The sequence below is a fragment of the Thermobia domestica genome, chromosome 6, assembly GCF_964235325.1.
Source record: "Thermobia domestica chromosome 6, izTheDome1.hap1.1, whole genome shotgun sequence".
NCBI lineage: Eukaryota > Metazoa > Arthropoda > Insecta > Zygentoma > Lepismatidae > Thermobia > Thermobia domestica.
The window spans coordinates 114,075,366-114,096,506 of NC_137459.1; the positions used below are offsets into that span (position 1 = coordinate 114,075,366).

A 21,141-nucleotide genomic window follows, 5' to 3' on the forward strand; every position below is an offset into this window, starting at 1 on the left:
CTTGAAAACAGTCGAAACTCAGAACCGCTCCAAGAACCGGTTCGACCTTTTACTTAACACTTCAGAAACGGTTCTTCATTTTCTTGATGTCTCAGAACCGGTTCAAGAACCGCTCCTCCCTGCGCTTAACATCTCAGAACCGGTTCGAAAACCACTTCCTTAAAAGACAGAATGGTTCCTAAACCGCTTTTTGGACAACAGCCACAACCCAGAACCGGTTCAGGAACGGTCCGGAGCGTTTTTACAAGAATCGATTCATTTTCCATCCCTGTTGATTACTCTTTGTCCATTTTATCTTCATCTTCCTCCAACATCACATTTTGAAGCTCTCTAAATATTTCTTCTTTAACTTCCGCCATGTCCAAATTTCTGAACCATACATTTTAGTAGTCCATACATAGGATTTGACCAACTTCTCCCTTAGTCCAATATTAAGTCTCCTAGTTCTGAGTAATCTTTTCTTCTTGGATGGTTCCTTGGCTAAGGCTATTCTTAACCTGATCTATTTGATGCAGTAAGCGTCTTTCGTGAAAATATTTTCCAGATACTTAAAATGATCGAGAGCTCTCTCGCGGCAAAGCGGTTAGCGTACGCGCCTTTGGCATGGGAGACCCGAGTTCGTTTCCAGGTAGGAGCTCATGTGGTTCGGATTCCACGTTAATCAGTAGGTCCACGTCTCATATAGCCTCGCTGCTGAACGGGATGTTAAACTCAAAATCAACTCAACTCAACTCTTTCTTTCTTGTCTCCTGTACGTTTTGGAGGATTGGGCCACAAATAGTCATCAGAAAGATGCAGAAAGAAAATACTCATAAGCTTGTCTAAGTAGCGGCCTAGATGATTTGAAAGGTAATGAAATTAAATATTTAAGTTTTATGTTAACCGATTATGCCAACTAGACTAAAGGAGACGATGATGAGAAATGAAGGAAATGGTGGAATGAAGAAAGTGGGAGGAAAGGGAGAACCCCGAGAAAACCCACGCACACAGTGTTTGTCAAGCACAACATTTATTTGGCGCGAGCTCGGATCGAACCAAGGACCCCATGCACCAGAGGTGAACGCTCTACCACTGAGTCACCGCTGATTTGTCCAAAAGAGGTGCCTCTAATATTTTTCTGGTAATAATTCGTAGCGTTTCTCAGAAACATAAAAACATTGAATAGTTCAATAGATTCTGTGGAATGAGGGAACTTTATAGTCTTTTTCATAACTAAAGCTGGAAGAATATCTAGAATATGAGAAAGATTATTTATTACACAAAAGGACACTAGAATTGTCTTTCATTGAAGTTTCCCACATTTTGCCCTGAAATAGTGGTTGCTCTGAGTAACTTTCCGTACCCCCAGTTTTTCGAGGAAGATACCATTGAAAAAACGAAATGAAATCTAAGTTTTACGTCCTATGATTATGCTGGTTAGGCTAAAGGAGACGGTGATTATGAGAAATAAATGAAATGGTGGAATGAAGAAAGTGGGAGGAAACGGGGGAGCCCCGAGAAAACCCAGGAGCACGGTGTTTGTCCACCACAAAGTCCACACGGAACGAGCTGGGATCGAACCAGGGACCCCAAGTACCAGAGGTGAAGATACTATTGAAGTTATAAATTAAGTGAAGATCAAAAGGTAAACTTCTAATTGAAAAGGTAACTTCTCAAATTAAAAGGTAATTTCTAATTGTCTTAAGCAGAGAAATATCGTGTAATAGATTTGTCATGATCTAGACCTATCAGTTTTTTGAATGCTTTTCGGTGAAATTTCAATCACTGCGTATTGTGAAAGTAGGGAGTGGAGCGCAGAACAACAATCCACATGACGTTAGGTCTTTTAAAACAATAAAACGTTCTTTTATTTCAAATGTATTCTGCTATTTAAGCTATTAGGAAAAGGGAGAGTGAATAGTTAGAAACAGAAAAGTTGCTAGAATTTTCATTGTGAATGGATGGATGGATTTTAGATTTCTGGGCTTTCGGCATCTGTGGCCATTTAGCCCGTCACGTATGAGGGATGATGTTCCTTGGCGAGAACACTATCCGGGGAAAAGGAAGGAAGAAAGGATTGGGGAAGGAAGAAAGCAGCGTGAATCCTATGTTAGGTACTACTTTGTCACTCGCCTGGTGTGAATGAGGACAATCTCGTTCAGGGTGGATGGCCTGAAAAAGCTTTTTACAGTTTTTCGATCGATGTCCCCACCGGAATCGAACCTGGGACCTCTCGCACCGAAGAGAATTTTCATTGTATCATACTATACTGTTTTCAATTATTACACAGGAAATTAAGCTGATCCGAAGTCTACCAGCTTATGGGTGAAGAGATGCCAAGGAACGTACTTCCCCTGGGAATGTACTTTATATCCTGGGACAATTAATTTGGTGGGCCCTAGTCCTATAAAGGTATGACCCTATGATCATCATCCCCCTCCTCCAGAACATAAACCTGGAACTTTGTCAAATATGTCCTTGCCTCTTAGACTTTACGACGACCGAGATCGGCAGTAAACTAGCGTTTAGTATTCAGATACAAACAGCTCATCTTTCATGTTTATACATGGTGTTGTTGTAGTAGAAGTAGTATCAATGATATATTGTCTATGCAGGATATTTGAAGAGAGTATTTAGAACTGCATACAAGATTTGGCTCGTTTCGTCTCGATTCGACTCGAAACTCGACCCAAATTCGAGTTGAGTTTCGAATCGAGTTGGAGGAAATTTTTCGAGTCGAGTTTCAAAGAAAACTCGGTCGAACTCGCTCGTGCCCTTCCCTAGAATCTACTGACTTAGGTTTATCATATCACATATCACTCTACCTAATGTCACAGAAAGGGTTTCTTTTAGGCATACTCCCACCCCCTGCCACAGTTGACAACTAGTCCCTCCAGGGACCTGACATGGGAATATCCCGATTTGGTGAATTCAGTTGCTGAAAATGATTGCTAGCACTGGATTCAGGACCAAAAGAAACAGAGAAAATAGGGTGTTTAGTAGGGTTGGCCGAATTTCAACTTTTTCTCGGAAATCGGTTCGGCGAAGCGGTTATAGGGTGTCTTTTAGTGGGCAAAGTGTGCCAATTTTTTTCAGGATTTTTAGTCAACGCCTTCATGTGTCGCCTCGAGGTTATGAAAAATATATGCAGCCCGCACTACGCGATACAATATTTCACGTTTTTGTCTATGTAGAACACATATATTCCAGTCTTTTTCAGATTCAGCCTTAGAGGCAGCTTGAACTATATCTAATGCATCTTTCTAAAGCCCACTTATGTGCAGTTCTTTGCTTAAATTAGCCAAATTTCAACGCTTAAGGCAAGAAGTTTGCATTTTTTTTTATTTGTATGTACAACAAGTTGATTTATTTTGTTTAGAATGAGAATAGAGTTTATTTACTTATTTATTTATTTTTTGCTGTAATGCAATTCATCATCAACATTCTCGATCATTTATTCTTTGTCGAAAATAACACAGAACACACCACGAGGAGGTGACTGCACTTCGAGTTCCACCCACTTTTAGTTCCGCTTTGTTTAATTTTCTGCCATGGCCTTACTTGCTTGCGTCCTCACTTACTTGCTTTACTTTTCTAGATGGCATACTCTTTTTTTCGATCCGAGTGTTGGCATTTCCTTGCTAGAAATCACGACACAGCGTATGAATCCGTCGCAACTTGCCGACCAACACACGGATTGAAAAGTTCGCGTAACCAAACATAACATTCGCTCTACTGCTTGAGTATGGCATGGAAACGCAGTTATTTCTTCTCTGGGCAGTTTCACTTATCGCTAGTGCAGCAATTCAAGATGCAGGAGACATTTAAACGGAGCGCAAAACCTTGTTATTGATAAACATATGATTAGGAGGGAAAAGAGTAAATTCAGCGCAGCTGTTCAAGAAAGTAACGAGATAGCCGGAAAATCTGTTAGAAGAGCCTTCTTTGGTGGAAGAAAAGACCAAACTCTAACACAGGCGAACAAAGGAAAACACTGGTATCGACGGCAGATAGAAGAAGAACACTTAACAATAGTGGAAGAACCGGGTTCAACATATTTGGGCAACGTTGTGCCGAAGTCTGGTAGTGGAGAGGACACTGCGTACGAATTTTTGGAGGGAAACGGAACTGATCTGTCAACGGTGGTACAGCTGGCAATGACGGTACACCAATGAACAGGGTAAGATTTAAAGGGCTCTACATTGTTTTAGAAAAAACTAAATCGAGAACTTCAATGGACCGTTTGTCTTCTTCAGGGAAATGAACTGCCGCTTCGATAGTTAATAAGACATCTCGACGGGGCGAGGGGAGCCTCGGGTCCAAAAACAGTTTCGGGACCCATCAGAAGAAAGCTCGACAAGTGCGAGGAAACGCCCTTGGTATACTAAGCAATAAATCTTGACTGGTTGGTTGAATTCGCAAAAGTTGAAGACCTCAGTGCGGACCAACGATATTTACTAGCAATCTGCAGAGCAATTCACTCAGGATACTGTCCTTCAAACTTGGCGAACAAGAAACTCTGTCTAGTGGTCCAGTCTCGTTGGCTCAACAAGGCATGTCGCGTTCTTCGTTTGTACATTAGCACAGCGGGATCTTGCGAGGCATTCATGTGTCTTGTACAATACATGTCATGGTGTATCCCTGGGTCTGGTTTGCCATCCAGCAAAATCCATCATACTGTGAAGGACCGCGGCATTTGTGGAATTTGGGAATCTAGCCCAATTTCTACCCACGGAATCTAAGCAGATAATATTCTCTGTATTTTCCAATAATTCGCAGTTCTTAAAAATAAATTTTGACTCGAAAGATTACTACGACATGGTGGAGTGGATGACCTTGTCCCCTTGTACAACCTCCGCTCACCAAGATGCTCTCCGACCACGAGATTGAAGAAAATATTTACTCAGTTGCAATGCTCGGTGAAGAAATAACTAAGTTACCGTGCCATACCCAAGCAGTAGAGCGAATGGTGGGTTTGGTGACGCAAGCTTCTCAATCCGTGTTTGAGTAGGCAGGTTGTGATGGATTCATACACTGTGCCTTGGTTTCTAGCAATAAAATGCGAACACTCGGATCGAGAAAAAGACTATGCCATCTAGAAAAGTAAAGCTAGTAAGTGAGGACTCAAGCAAGTAAGGCCATGACAGAAAATTAGACGACAGGGTTTAACTAAAAGTGGGTGGAACTCGAAGTGCTATTACCTCCTCGTGGTGAAAAATGAAATAAAATCTTTGAGCTTTACGTCCCACGGTTATGCCGGTTAGGCTAAAGGAGACTGTGATAATGAGTAATGAATGAAATAGTGGAATGAAGAAAGTAGGAGAAAACGGGAGAATCCCGAGAAAACCCACGCACACGGTGTTTGTCCACCACAAAGTTCACTTGGCGGAGGCTGGGATCGAACCCTTGACCCCAAGCACCAGAGGTGAACGCTCTACCACTGAGCCACCGCGGCCCCCGCGCAAATTCTTATAATTACATCTAAGCCTACCAAATACTATCGTTGTAATGTTACATGTAGACGCAAAAAAAAAAAAAAAATAAATAACGATCATTTTAAACACTCGCTGCAAATACGTCGTTTAAAGCAGTGCTGCAGACTCTATTAATGCTTATAACATACGTATGTAACTCCTTAGATACAATACTCACCTAAGCACTTTTTGTTGTAATAACTGTTCGTTTTTTTTTTTTTATATTAGAGTCATAGTATCCTTTACTAAGTCATTTTAGATATACACTGCCTCGTTCATTTTCGTTGTTTTATTACTTTTGTAGAGCCCCCAAAATTATGATATTTATAATACTGTAGCATCCTTAATTGGTAACGATGAATAAATGGTCTGGTATTTCGATATTTTGTTTTACATGTTGATTTCAAATATGTAATGAACTGACGTAGCGCTGTTTTAAAAAAAATGAAACCTTATATTGAAATGGCAATGTTAACCTGGTGATAGTGTCGAGTATGATATTCTCCTTCCGATATTTGCATAGTACAAAATTTCAACTATTTTAGTCAATTATTTTAGAAATTACAAGGAGGGTCACTTTAAGTGGTTCACTCAGTATGTACTATCCATATATAATAATTTTACTACGCTGCTCGCATTAAACGTGCAACATCAAGAAGGAAACAGAATAGCAGCGCCATAGTTCGCAGGCAGAGACCTGAAGATAAAAGTAGCAAATTGTTCTATGTGACTTCCGCTCTATGCGACGCGTCACAACGTGGTGACAGCGAAGCAGAAATGGCAGTGGTCAGTAACCAATCAGATCGGACGCAACATGGCAAGGCGTCGAGAGGATGAGCTCTTGGATATCATCCTGGTGTATGGCAAGCCATGTGTCTTTGACACGATGCCATAGCTCATCAAATGTAGCTAGGGAGTTCGAATGTGTATGAAGCGTTGTGCAGCCATCTACCACACGTGTTCAATCAGCGAGAGATTACAGAAGCGCACTTGCCAGGGAAACAGAAATATTGTATTCTGCCAGGAAATGTAGGTCAGTACGTGCAACGTGAGGGCGCGCGTTGTCGTGCGGGAATGTAGACCCTGCAGCATCTGCAGTAAAAGGATCACAACTAGTTTTAACACTTCTTCAATGGAGCGTTGGTTGGTCAAATGTCCATTAATAAGAGGCACGAAAGCGCATGAAATCCAATGGCACTCGACACAATAACACCAGTTGCCGGACCGACGTGGCAATGTAAAAGATAGGATTCACCCAGCCTAGTGCCAAGGTAGTGTCAGATACGGTTGAGGTCAAGATGATGCTGCAGACAGAAGTGGGATTTGTATCTAAAAGGAGGATATCCAGCCAATCGTCTCTCTATGCGCGACGATTGCGTCAGTCATACCTATGCTAAGCAGTCAGCAAAACTGCAGCAGTGAGTGTAGTGCAAACATGACCCGCTCTCCTAGACGACCTAGAAGTGTTTGTGGAATCAGTGAGTGCTGTGCAGCAGCAATAGTGCTTGAGTCACTCTCCGGCATGTAGCTGTCCGTACAGCCACATCCATACGGACGAGCCAACTATCCTCGCAGCCAGTAGTATGATTCTGCTGTTGGAGCTGGTGTGTTGCTGCGTAGTGTGTTCGTGGAGCTATCGAGTCGAGATATGCTTCACTGAGGCCGCATCCCGTCCAATACGGGAAACAATGTTGCGGAAGAACAAGCCACACTTGCGAAACGCCAGTGTTCGTCTGCAATCAGAGGCCGAATCCTGCTGGAAGAACTGTCGCATCCGGCAACGAGGAATCTTTAGAGTGGATGCACACACTGCTGTCACACCATCCTTATTATACCACTGAATTGTGACTCTCTGGCAATCCTCCGCTTGCTGTCACCAGATGTCATGCCCAACGTCTCTGCTGTTTCACGACGCCGTCTTGCTAATCGTTTATTATTCTATCTCTACATATTCTGCAAATTTGGACTTCCTATGATGTCTCCTTTTTAGTGTTATATTCTAAATGGCGGGGAGTGTATTTTCAATGTCAAAAATATCGCCAAGTGTTCTTCCATGGATTGTAACATCTTGCATAAGTATGCAAAACTGTAGAAACGGAAGGTAGTACCACATACAGATAGTCATCTTACCTCGACGAACAATTACATTTCACCTCGTTTTGTAAGATCATTTCCTACAGAGATTTAAAGAAAATGTTTAAAAGAGTTTGTTTTAATGAATTCAAATATTAACTTAAAATGATTTATGATAAAAAAAATATCTTATTTTCTGTATCTCAAAGCTATTAATATTTTATTTGTTTTTAGATGATATAATTTTACAACCTCTACCCTCAACAAGCACATATAGTGTTCTTTTCTTTTTTTAAAAAAAATGTATAGAATGTAACAGGAAATACTTACACATATATCATAGTCCTAAAAAGGGAGGCTTTAATTTTCTTATGTTTCACAAAATGAAAGTTGCCTATTAGGCCCTGAAATTAAAAAGAAAAAAGGAGAAAATTAATATACAATAAGCAAAATACAATATTATTTTCTTTTAAAAAAAGAAGTAATATGTGACACATTAAATTCAAGTTGATTTTAATACGATAATTTGAATTTGTTTATTTAGATTTTCATCTTAGCAAGGACTCTTAAGAGTGACAATGTCTAAGAGAGGATTATATTTTGACAAATATAAGCAAGTGTTTAACTTATTTTAGCGCAAAGCTGCAGCAGATATAACATACTCCCGTCTTTGGTACACGAAGTCTCGGGTTTGATTTCCAGTGAAGAAGTTTTGAAAACTTTATGATGGTTTGGATTTATCTTAAAATGTAGGACAACGTCTCATATAACTTCTGTGCTTAAAACAGACAATAATTTAATAAACAAACGAACAAACGTAACATTGCATTTAAAAAAAATGCTTTGTCTGGAATCTACGTATAATACCTTAATATCTCAAATTGAAACTGGCCACTCAATTTATAAACTGAAGTCAAATTAATCATCATTTATAAATAATATTGACTACTTCCTTCTTTCGAGCCACTGGCTCAGTGGTTATTTGTACTGCGAAAACTGTCGTATAATAAGCCATACGAGTTAGAGTTTGGTAAAGCCCTCTCCCCGCTGGTCTTATAGTTACTGCATATGCATTTGGTGTATACGTGGTTCCGGCCTTGATTTCTGGTGAGAAAGTACAAAAGTTTGATTTGATATTCATTCACTTTGATTGATCATCCGTCTTCACTTTGCAAGGCATACCCATAAGATGTTACACTAAAGTTTTATTTCAGTTTAGTGTTTGGTAATAATATTTTCGTTAGTTTCTTCCAACTTTATCATTCCACAAATTATTTCGCTTCGTTCACTTGCTTTTAGGATTTGTCTCGTGTAACTTAGTGTATACTTTCGGCGAACATGAGCCGCTGTGGCTCAGTGGTAGGGGCTCACGTGCATGGGGTCCCTGGTTCGATCCCAACTCGTGGTAGGTGGACTTTGTGGTGGATACACAATGTGTGAATGAGTTTCCGGTCTTCCGTTTCCTTCCACTTTTTTTTCGTTGTACTATTTCATTCATTATCATCGTAACCGTCTCCTTAGCCTCAGTGTATAATTATGGAACATTAAACTAGAATTTCATTTTGGTATACAGTAGGGAAAAGTCCTAACTTAATTTTCACTTTCGGCGTGCTTTCTAGAAAGAAGTTTATGTGTATAAAATGCTACTCATGATACAATTGTTAGCAAGTATATTGACGATATTTGCTGTTAAGGATAGTGCTCCTATGATATAAGAAATTCCTCGCCTCGTCTTTGTCTTGAAAACGAGATGAGAAGTAAATTTTCAAATTCGAGACAAGACGAGAAACATAAGAATTTTTGGGTCGTTTTCTAGCCGATAATCAATACAAAACGAGATATTACGAGTCACGTAGGCAACACTAGTTGACCCAAGTCTTCGATCTCGAACACCTTTTTAGTGTTATATAATTGATAGTATAAAAACTATATATTGATAGAGTGATTCTCAAACATAATTAAGGTAGTTTATCAACGTTTAAAAAATCTGCAAGTTATTACACAATATATTCAGATAATAAAATATGGTATAAATGTTGTTATATCACACACTTCGTGTACCTGTCACTACATGGAAATATTCCGATAACTTCTATATAAAACAAAGAAAAAATCAGTGCATGCATTTTGTATATCAATTTGCAAAACGAGACGAGACAATAAAAGCTTTATGAGAATCGAGGCGAGACTAGACAAATCTTTAAAAATCGAGACGAGACGAGATTTCTACGAACATTTACGAGATGAAACGAGAGGACCTGATTTCTCTTCTCATCTCGTCTCGTGGGCAACACTAGTTATGAGGTAATATTATATTCAAAATAATTTTATTGAAAGGAAGAAGGGAAACAAGGAATATATTTCCGAACTATAATTTATATAAAAGTGCTTCTTTAGATCATAGTCAACCTTGCTTTCTATCATATTGACTAGCGCGCGTGCCTTTGGTGCAAAATGTCTCGGGTTTGATTTTCGGTGGAGGAACGCGCAATGAACTACAATAGTTCAGATTCCATTTTTAAGTATATATCTCAGTCTACATAGCCTCGCTGTTGAAAAACAATGGAAATACAAGTCGATCAAAATCAGGCCCTACTTATAATAAATTTCCTTTAAGGTTAATTTGCATATAGTGTGCCGTTCCCATGCCGTGCTCCGACAGGCCACCTTGAAGAGAAAGCATCCCGGTCGCGATTCGACTGTCGTGATGCTTCAGCTTTCCTCGGAGTACTCGAAGCGACAAGAAGTTGATCCTCCTTGTAATCCATCTTGGGAAGTGGTGTAGAAAGCAGTAGTTGGACTGCACGGCACGGCAAAGCATGGTATGTGTGAATGGATAGGGGTGTGGTACGGACGGAGCATTGCAGAGGAAAGGCATGGGTACAGCACCCTATGTGTGTATCAGCCTTTAACGAATACCTGCCAATAGCAGACACCTCCGTAATATGGACATATATTTTTGTCCCGGCAAGTGCATATCTACAGTGAAACCTATGAATAAGGTACGTCGACAGGAGATGTTTGTCTGTAATTAAGAGACATTTGTTAAATAGAGGTTACAAAAATTTAGGATATTAACAACTCATGCGGTATTTGTATGTAGTATATAGTACAAATGTAAATATATATTTAATATCGATGCACTTAGTGTTCAAGTTATCGAGAAGAAGGTGGGGAATTCATCTCTGTAAAGAAACAAAAGTATTACGAGTGTGCCTGTGTGTTTATATAGATGTAAACTGCAAAGCATACTGCATGTGTGTTTTTTTCTCTCGAAATACATGTCATTTGACCTGGAAAGGAATTCTTAACCCACATATATTTGCAACTGTTATGTATGGTTGTTCACTAAATCATTATCTTATGACAAAATCACTTTTGAGGAAGGAATAATCTATCTACTGTATCGCAGTTTTGTTTTCAAATTGCAAAATGTATTTTCTGTGCTAAATACTATGAACTGAGAATATATATATATATATATATATATATATATATATATATATATATATATATATATATATATATATGTCCATTACGAAGTTACTAACTCGTTATGGAAGAAAAATGATTGTCCGTGTCCGAATCTGAGAACGACCGTAAAAGAGAGGTTTATTACCAATATTAATACATATATTCTCACCTGAACAAAAGAAATCAGACTGTTAATGAGAATTGTCCGTTAAGGGAGATTTTACTGTATTAATATAGGAAATAAATCTTTTTACGGACACTTTCAAATATGGATACGGACAGTGATTTTTTCTTTTATCCCCTACATTTTAGTAGTATCTTCAAAAACGGAGATAAACTAAATCAATAAAATAATTACTTCCTTCAGATAATCTGGCAGTTACAAGGAAACCTCGATCAGAAACTAGTGTCCGCAAGATTATACGGCAGACGGCTATTGCAAACTTTTTCCCGAGAAATTTGTAAACCGCCATGATTGGTTAGTTCCATCCAGGCACTCACCCATAAATTTTTGTTGGGAGGGTCGAAGCTTCGGAAGGGGAGGGTCCAATAATACAAGCTACAAGCTACTACATCTATGTAGTATTGTACAGGTATTATTATACAACCAAATACAAAGCTCATTCGTGGCTTAGCGGTTAGCGTACGCGCCTTCGGCGTGGGAGACGAGGGTTCGATTCCCGGCAGGAGGTCATGTCGTTCGGATAAATCAGTAGGCCCCGTCTTATATATATATATATATATATATATATATATATATATATATATATATATATATATATATATATATATATATATATATATCGTTGTCGAGAGGGACGTTAAACTGAATATCAACTCATACACCCGAGTATAGATGGCGTGTAAGATCAAATTTTTATGTTACACAAACAATTTTCCTCTTAAACAAGAATAGTTCTATTGAGAAAGTGTACAAATGTATGTTCAGTTAAGAAGTTTTGCGTGTTGTTCTGGACCTGGTGGACCTTTCCTCGTGGGTGCGTCTCTGGTTTCATCTACAGTTTCAGACTTTAATAGTAATGATGTATGTTCTTATTGCGTTTCTTTTAGTATAATATTGTCAATAAGCGAATTAAGGGCCTTTTATAGAGATATGACTTTCACTTAGGATTAAAATTATCATACAAACATTTTTTTTTTTTTTTTTTTTTTTTTTTTTGTCTAGGAGTATATGTCTGATGAAAATCTTGGTTAGAAGATCGAAACGTAACATGTAAAGTATTTATTTTTATGAATAGTACAATCTTGTTCAGCAGTTCATTTTTTTCAATTTTGTTCTTATTTGCAAGATATGCAGCAATGTTGTGTTCTCAAGCATATTTTGAATTACACGTCCATACACACAAATCTCCAGCGATACCTTTGTTTTAAGAAGTGGATTTCCGTCTGATTCCTCTATAAATTCGAATACTGCACGCAGTATTTCCATATTAGTTTGTATTTACAGTTTAACTAACGAATTTACTGTATGTTGCATGCAGATACATATGACCTGTGAGTAGCATAAAATTGTATAACCCCTCATTTATAGACAATTAATAATAATGTCCCACGGATGGCCGTTATTTAGAGGTTTAACAGTGTGTGTGTGTATACACTGTACAGTGCGTGATAATATTTTTAAAAATGATTTGACATATTTAGGTCTGCTAACTAATTATAATTGCAAATGAAAATGAAATGAAATATGTAAGTTTAACGTCCCACGTTATGCCGGTTAGGCTAAAGGAGACGGTGATAATCAGAAATGAGTGAAATGGTGGAATGAAGAAAGTGGGAGGAAACGGGAGAACCCCGAGAAAATCCACGAGCACGGTGTTTGTCCACCACAAAGTCCACACGGCGCGAGCTGGGATCGAAGCAGGGGCCCCAAGCACCGGAGGTGAACGCCCTACCACTGAGCCACCGCGCCCCCTAATTATAATTGTTGCTAGGAAGTAAACGTTTTCATAAATGCATGCATTTTATTCCTTATTTTCCATATATGGCTCATTTCTATGAATAGAAAGGCCAGTTTTATAACTAGAAATATATTATATTGAACACAATATAACTTACTGTATTGTGATTAGGATTTACACGGAAAAAATATCCACTAAAAACGCACTGGATATGTTTTTCTTGCTGCTTCAAAGTTGTGTAGGTTCCCTTTTCGACGATTGGGATCATGGTAAGATACCGATAATGTTGATGAGGCCGGGAAAGACATGTAACATTAAAAAAAAAGAGACAAACATAAAATGAGTTAGAGATGAATAACGAAAAGGAGCAAAATAACATGTAGAGAAATCCACAGTTCAATATAGCATTTTTCCACCGTTTGTTAAATTTCAACGAGATTCTGAAGGTAAATTATTGATAATTGAATTTGATGGCAGTAGAAACAGGCACGAAGCGAATAAAAATCGAATTCAGAAAAGCACCAATAAAGAGTCAGGTAAACACTTATCAACATATTTGATCTTCGTCCATATTTTTAAATATACTCGTAAATAATGGAAGACACTTTCTTGTTATTCGTTTCGTAACGATGAAAAGAATTTTGTTTTAAAATGTTATAACCAAGTTGAACTGTTTTTCGAAGGGATGAGAAGTAGTGGTTTTGGTAGATACAGAAGCAACAAAAGCAGCTCTAATTGTTGAATGAATCCGCTAGAGAAAGAGATGATCTTTGGAGATAAATGGGAACGGATGAACTGAGAAATGACCTTCAATTACCGGAAGAGAGATCTTGATCAGGTCACAACGTTGAAAAATCGCGTTTTATGAATTCTAGTTGTTGTGACCTTCTCTACTTCCCTGGCGTGAGGGACCAGCTCGTGCAATGAAATATAAAGCTTGTATATGATGAAATGAAGTATCCAGTTTTCAAATGATCCATCTTGGAGCAATGTCACTATAGTTGATATCGGAGATCTATGGTATTGCCTCATAGTTCTTCGTAGTCAAACTCTTTACTATTGAGAGAACTGTTACCTTTTCTCTTGCAGCTTTTTTTTTCACTTTAGTATGGGGTCTTTTTCACTTATTTAATCGGTCTGTTTTTCAACATCCCAAATTCAGTTTATTTTTTCTCTGATGTTCAGATAATTCGTGGTGATTAATATGATTTATAAAAAGTGTAGAAAAGCATAGTCCACTCTATCTACAGGATTGTGTAATATTAGTTGAAGAAACTATTTTCTTCCATAATATAAGAGTTAGGAAAAAATATATATAGCCATGTCACTAAAGGGTCATCTCCAAATCATTAAGCCTTATTCTAATTCCTTCTACGGTTTACGAATCTTGAAGGTTCATTTCCTCTGAAAAACCTCATTACTAAGGACTCCGCCTTGTTCCAACTCAACCTACATAGAATTGTCGTTATTTACGTTTCTCTGTATTTATGTTGTCTTCTATCGCCTTTTTGGTATACCAATAACACTTTCTCACAATTTGCTCAATTAATCCTTTATACAAAAAGAATTAGCACAAGTAAGTGACTTTTGTTATTGTGGCATACCAAGTTAGTGAAAAATCCGGGTTAAATTCTAGATGCTTCACTATAAAATTGACAACATTTTACATTATGTGAACACTCGTTAGTTCGTTTTTTCTCTACTGAGAAGTTCAGTTATGGAGTTACATGAGTAAAAATATCAGGAGTGAAAACGCATCAATGGTATACTATACAAGTTAAGGCAAAAGTATTCCATAGGCACACTGTATATTAATTACATAATGCATGTATTACTCTTTGCTAGGTATCTATCGTGTGAACGTTATTCACAAGTCATATTTTAGCACAACTCCAGATTCACCTATAGGCCGATTGTTTTAGAAAGAAAACAACAACGAAACACAAGAAAGTTTATAAGAAAGTCTATCAGAACTTATACTTAAAGATACAATTCCAGTATTCTCTCAGTGGTAATGACAAAATCATTCTAAAAACTAAAAACGGTTAGCTATAAGAACGGAGCTTGACACCTACTAGTTACAAAATGAAAATTCTGCCGTTACATTTTTAACCGCCCCAACTGGGATATTTGTCTCTATGGTCTTGCTATTTTTCTGCTTAATCTAATACGACAGAAGCATGAACTCAAAAACTTCGAGGGGTGCTAAATAATGTCCATGCTTTTCAGAGGAACTCGAACCCTCAATAGATCTTAGTAACGATCCTCATCCTTACACCTCAGACCGCTCAAATATTCTACACTAGCAAGCAATTTTCCTTAGGAATCCATGTATGCCTTTGATGTGGGAGACCCGGTTCAATTTCCGGCGGAAGCTCATGTGGTTCGGATTCCACGTTAAGCAGTAGGTCCAAGTCTATATAGTCTCACTGGTGAAAGATATGCTAAGGAAATATCACATCAAAGATCAAATCCTTATGGATCCTTCGTGAATGGCAAGATACAACTTGAATAAAGTTCTTCCACAATTATCATTCTAATTGTTTTAATTCAGCAGACTATCGGAAGAGAGATGTCGGTTGGTCAAATAGGAATATTCATTTCTTATCCACATGGTATACATATGTGTAGTGGAATCCGACAATGAATCAGATTACCATAAATCTGCATATTATACATTATTACAATTAAACTACTCATCAAGATTGATACTATATCATCAATTATTTGTATAAATGGAGAAGTTATATGATACACGGAAAGTCCCTTTGCTTTATTTAGAAACGTTAATTGGAAAACCAAAATAAAATCTTGATAAATATCCTCTTTATATTTTATGATTAAAATTTTATTCCAATCTGTAGAGTGGTGTGTCCATCACCATCTATCTGCAATCATGAGCAGTTATGCATTTTTTGTATTTATTTATTTATGGGTCTTGAAATGTATTAAACCAAGTTGAAAACTCCAATTCCACCATTTTCGTCAAAAGGGTACGATGAGTGAGTAGCACAGAACTCACCATGTGTGTATTGGCTTGACTCAGACTGTTGTATATTGTGATACAATTCATCTAATTTCTAGCAAATCTTCCATAATTATCCACTTGAGTTTGTGGGCCCTTTAACGTAATCTAAAGCCCATGAGATGTTAACCACAACATTTCATTTCATTGCTATTTCACCACTGTTAGAACTAGTTGCTTTCCCCAAGTTATCATCTCGCTGTATGCTATAGGTTAAAATCGTGATTGGTTACAAGTTCTGATTGTTTATATTTAACTTTTTCTTATAGCTAGCCCTACCAACTTTCGATTACACAAATATTGATGCTTCAATCTAAATATGGTACGGCCTGTTAATGGTAGTATGCTTCATGTGGGTTGGTGGTAAATCTTGTTAAATAGTACACTGTCTTAAGATAAACGGTAACAACTATTTATAGTTTATACACTGAGTCCGTTATTCCATTATATTGTACTTGACATGGAATAAATACTTGTGGGTTTTATATAAATTATTACAATATTACTTACATATAATACGGTGCTTGTCTTATAAATAAATAACAAAGGACGTTCGAACTTAGCAGGTACTCATCCACGGGGGTCTACCGGGTCCGAACCCCCCAAAACTTGGAAACTCAACATACATTTGTACATTTTCTCAATATAACTATACTTGGTTAACAGATAAATGATTGATGTAGCATAAAATTTTGATCTTACACTGTAAAAAATGAGGTGTTGAAACAACACAAAATGACTACCACTTGTGTGTTAATTCAGTACCAAGCACATCGCCTTCTGAGCATATCAGAAATAACTCGTTACTACCTGAGAGAATTTGCATTAGTATTTATCGTTTAATATGAGCAAATCTTTGCGAAATATATTTAACATTTGTGCCAAGTCACGAATAATGTTCTATGTTTCTTGTTATTGATCACAATAATATTGTTGTAAACCTGTGAATCGTCTGACAACATTTACATAAGCAACAGTTCTGCCATTCTGTCCATACATACTAAGAAACAAGAATAACAAATAAAGAAAATAGATGGAAGCACTGCTATCTGTGGAACTGTTGTCAGATGATTCACAGGTTTACAACAATATTATTGTGACCGATTACAGAAAACACAGAATGTTAATAGTCACTTACCATAAATGTGAAATGTATTTCGCAAAGCTTTACTCATACCAAACAGTAAAAAACTATGTAAATACTTACAGCCAGTAACAAGGTATTTTTGATATGCTCTGAAGGCGATATCTTGGTGTCGAAACATCACGTATCGCCATATCAAGGAAAGTCCTCTCTCTTTATTAACCCTTCTAGCAACGATTTACACTTTCATTCTTCGCACTGGGTATTACCCAACCACCTGGAAAACATCGAAAACCCTGATGTTTCCAAAGCCAAACAAGCCATTGTACGATGTTTCTTCATATCGTCCCATACAGCTCACATCCACATTCAGTAAAATCCTGGAACGAATCTTGGTCAAACGCCTTCATCAATATCTCGCAGAACACCACATACTTCCTATTTATCAAGCTGGATTCCGACCTGCTTTCTCCATCAATGATCAACTGCTACGTCTTTCTAGTTTGATCACTAATCATTATAATTCTATCAAACCGTCTTGTCTCGTTTTGTTCGACTTAGAAAAAGCATTTGACAAGGTCTGGCATCTGGGTCTCATTTACAAACTTATTCGCCTTCATATTCCTGTCCTTTATATTCGAATCATTTACAATTTTCTGACTGGCCGACTTGCATATGTTTCTATCAACAATAAGTTATCTCATCCCATTTTTCTCCTCTCTGGTGTTCCACAAGGTTCGGCATTGTCTCCACTTCTATACCTTCTGTTTGTCACCGATATGCCTCCACTACCGGACAAAGTGCACATATTTCAATACGCTGACGATACTGCCTTCCTTGCACTGGGTAATACCATGCAACAAATTAATACGCTTTTGCAGGCAGCTATAGATAATTTCTCTCTTTGGTGCACGAAGTGGCATCTTCACATTAACGCTTTAAAAACGCAGGCCGTCGTATTTATACCACCCAAAAAGTCAACTAGAATTCGCCGCAACCCCAATAGATTATCCATTCAAGTCGACCAGGTTCCCATACAAGCCAGTAAGACAGCAACATATCTAGGTGTAACATTTGATCGACATCTAAGCTGGAAGCAGCACCTGGCGTCAATCACTTGTAAAGCATACAATCGTTTAAATTTACTGAAACGTTTAACTGGCACTACTTGGGGTTTAAAACCAGCCACTGTTCTCACTACTTATAAGGCATTTCTCCGCCCAACTCTCACACACGGCCACACAGCCTGGGTATCTGCCCCAACCAGTTTTTACCAGAAACTCTTAATACTTGAACGTCATGCCTTCCGAATTGCACATAGAATAAAATTACCCAGCCCTACCCAACATCTTTACAGTCTTATCACATTCCCTACATTACAGTACCATATCGAAAAACTCAGACTTACCTACCTTACTAAACGTTACCACGATCATCATCCTCTTCTTATGGATGCCATGCACCATTTAGCAGTTCATCCCACGCCTTCTAGATATATGCATACGCCACTATCATTATTAATAACCCTGTATTGTTACACACTGCCACCGAATCACCCAGACTTAAACCTCCTCAATGATTTCCATACTCATTTTCATCACCCATTCATAACTCCATCTACTGCACAGTGATTCTCCTCTCACTAATATGGGCTCCCCCTGTCCACATCATAGCCTAGAGCCGCCCCTAGGCAAGAAGATGCTCTCATTTGTCTATTTAACATTTCCTATGTGTTGTGGCGTGTTTTGCACCTCATCTCATCTCTCACCTCCATCGTCATACAAATCGCTACTATTTTGGTCTAATGTTTAAATTATTTCCTTCTGCATCTGATTAAACTCTCATTATATTTTTAACCATCGCTTCTTGATTTCTCATCCTTCTTTATATGTGTCTTACATTTTCTCCTCATACTATGTATATTATGTGTTAAGTATATTATATGATATCTTTATATTATTTTGTATGTCTCCCAACCCAAATGTTAAGGCTGCAGAAGCCTTAAGTCCTGTGTTTATTTATAGATTTTAATAAATAAAGATAAATTGATACCTACCTTCCCATAGACCATCCTTTATACATCCAGCATCCCATTGTCCATAAAATTCCATTCCCTAAAAGAGGGCGTAACCCTCTAACAGGGTGCTAGCCATCGGCTAGCTTGTTAAAAAAAAAACTTGGTGTCGAATTGATACACAAGTAACACGCTAAAGTGGTAGTCATTTTGTGTTGTTTCAAAACCTCATTTTTGGCTGTGTACGCTTCGTCTGTACTCTCTTATAAAAACAATCTAGTTCTGTCCTTTTTTCTAAAATACAGGTGTAAGTAATTTACAACTACTTACCGTCTTTTCTGGTGCAGAATAATACCTGTTTATTACTACATAGACATAGTGGCTTGTAGTGTTTGACCCCATCTCTAAAGCCTGGACTTCTCCCAAAAAAAGGGGGGGCGTGCGCGCTGATCTTTAGCATCATCACAATCCATGATCGAATAAAGGCAAATAGGTAAGCTGACAAGGAACGTAGCACAGTGGCGATTTTAAACTGTTAAAAATTAGTGTTACTTACACATTGAGATGGTTTTACATTCTAAGTATATTTCTTCATTCGTATGGCATTTAAAATTGAAAAGCAAATGTAATGAAAACTTACAAAATTTTGAGTGTTTTCTAATTCAAGTAAATTGACTACATTATTTTATTTAAATAATAATAAAAATTGGGACATTTTATACTGAATGATTTTTTTTTTTAACTTTTAATCTTGATTTGGAACAAAATTTTGCAATCAACTTTCTTTCGCTCTCCTCTCTCTCTCTCTCTCTCTCTCTCTTTCTCTATTATATATATATATATATATATATATATATATATATATATATATATATATATATATATATATATATGTGTGTGTGTGTGTGTGTGTGTGTGTATGTGTGTGTGTGTGTGAAATTTTGTCTAATGTCAAATAGCACAAGTCTACGTGACGTCCTCTGGATGTTCCACAGGTCTGATTCCTGTCCTAGGACATTCAGGCTCGCAGTGCAAACTGTAAGGATAATGTAAGTATCCAGAGGGTTTCTCTTGAATTTCAAAAATATATGTCTAAAAGTGTTACATTGTGATTATTCAGTAAAACGTCCAGAAACGCCCCGCAAAAATCCAGTTTCAGAAACATAAACGAGCACCCAGACCATCATAATATCCCGGGATTGACGTTAATTAAATGTCCAAGGGCGTTTGTGCGCTCCGTAAGATAACGATACTATATTTAATCAACTCTTACCAAGAATGTATATGTTAATAAAGTTCAAATGATAACTTTTTTTTGTTCAAATGAACACGATCGCATACTCACAAAGTTTTCAGGGATGATTACTATGCAAATAGTGTAGCTTTCATCTCCAACACAACTAGTTAAGCTTCCATAGCCAGCATGTGATCGACAAGCAATGACTAGTTTTTGATTTTGGCAGTTCATCCAGTTGTATAAATTATAAATCTGCTACTAAAGACATAAAAAGTGTAATACATTTTTGAGTGGAAGGACTTTATTGGTATGTAAAAGTTCAGTAAAAGATAAAAATGTATGGCACTGAACTCAATATTCTCCATCCCACTTCTTAAATTAAACTATGCATGTTGCAGTTACTACTCAAAAATTTATTTATGAAATTTCGCCCCAAGAGGAAATTACAGCTTGAACACTTTATCATTAGAAATAATTTAAACTATAGTGAAGGGCTATTAATGAAATACTTATTTGTGAAATGTGAACAAAATTGTCTGAGTGATTTTTGAAAAAAAGAAAGAAAGAAAGAAAATCTTGCGATAAAAGCATCGCGTAGAATGAATGAACTACCGTTTGTGGATTTCAACATGAGAAACCATTGATGCGACATTGCTAAGTTAACGGAATATGTAACTATGGAAACATGACTCAGCCGTTTTTGAGAAAATTTTCTAGAGAAGAATTCAATCCAGTAATAAATCACCCATTCTAAATTTCCTTCATGAAAAGCACTTAAACCACATTCTACGGTTGTTAATGAAACATGTATAACATATGAAATATGAACAAATTTGTCTGAGTTGCTGTTCAGAAAATC

General features: G+C 37.4%; 1 protein-coding gene across 3 annotated transcripts in view; it reads right to left on the reverse strand.

The window, feature by feature from the left end:
- The window catches only part of nompA (no mechanoreceptor potential A), a 329,738-nt gene that overhangs the window by 199,829 nt on the left and 108,768 nt on the right, over positions 1-21,141 (reverse strand). For all 3 annotated transcript variants that reach the window (XM_081761969.1, XM_081761968.1, XM_081761967.1), the window contains exon 2: positions 7,857-7,930. The gene's annotated coding sequence lies outside the window, so the exon portion shown is untranslated. The remainder of the gene's footprint in view (positions 1-7,856; positions 7,931-21,141) is intronic.